Here is a 1107-nt window from a genome sequence, read left to right as displayed (position 1 = left end):
TGTGTGTGTGTGCGTGTGTGTGTGTGTGTGTGTGTGGAGGGGGTCGTTATCTTACTTCTTATTACAATGTATTAGTTTTTGTTTCATGGGCTTTCGGTTTCAGAGACAAGACCAGTACAACATCAGTGATGGTCTTTATTCCCTATAACAAGAACGTTCCATAGAATATCTATATTTATGGAAAACGATATATTATAAAGGTTCGAATTGCATGAATAAATTACACGTCGTGTTATGAAAGTTCACCGTTATATATTCCTGACACAACGTAACACCTGTTTCATGAAAATCTCAGTAGGTCTACTTTAAAGGTGGAAGGAATTTTTTTTTTATAATACATAATAAATAATAGATAGAATTGGTAAAGAGCATATTACCCCTGTGCACTTTACAGTCTAGATCTTTTTTTTTTCAACAAAGATTTGCAGCTTTCCGTGTAGCAAACAGGGTGGCTATTGCTTTTCTGTAAATTGTTCTGCGCTAAATTTTGATACAAGCCTCATATTGCTAGAATATAAAACAGCATTATGTGTGTATCGTCGTAATAAAATAGTGCGCTCGTCAAAATAATTTAATCGAAGAATCCGACATTTTTTCCGCCCGTTTGGCAATTCTTATCGAATTTTCTGTCAATTTTAATTTGAAATTTCCAAGGGCACTCAGACTTTGGAAATCACCTAACTTTGGTGGCTATTTTCTCGCTACTATTTTTACCTCTGACACCTAGAGACCTCACCTCCCTCAACCGTAGTTACCTTCTATTCCAGAGAGATTTTTGTAATCAAAAGAAAAACAAAGAAACAAGCTTGAAGATTATAACATTATACTATATGCCCCAAGGTTGACGGTAGGTGGTTGGTGGGTGCTCTGCTGTGGTTTGCTTCTTCTTTCCTATCAAACATCTATTGTCTTTCTTTTTATCTCCTCGCTCTTTTTTTTTTTTTTTGCGTTTGTTACTCTCTTGTAACATCTCTTATCTCCAGCACTTGTATAACCTTATTGTGTTACAATTGCCGTAAAACACTTACTAAAACAAAGGTTGACGACGAACGCCTGACTCCACTGTGTCGTGACATACAATCTTGTGCCTTCTGTCATTTCTTCTTT

This window comes from Aplysia californica, unplaced genomic scaffold, assembly GCF_000002075.1.
Source record: "Aplysia californica isolate F4 #8 unplaced genomic scaffold, AplCal3.0 scaffold01295, whole genome shotgun sequence".
NCBI classification, from domain to species: Eukaryota; Metazoa; Mollusca; class Gastropoda; order Aplysiida; family Aplysiidae; genus Aplysia; species Aplysia californica.
This window is presented reverse-complemented; position numbering follows the sequence as displayed.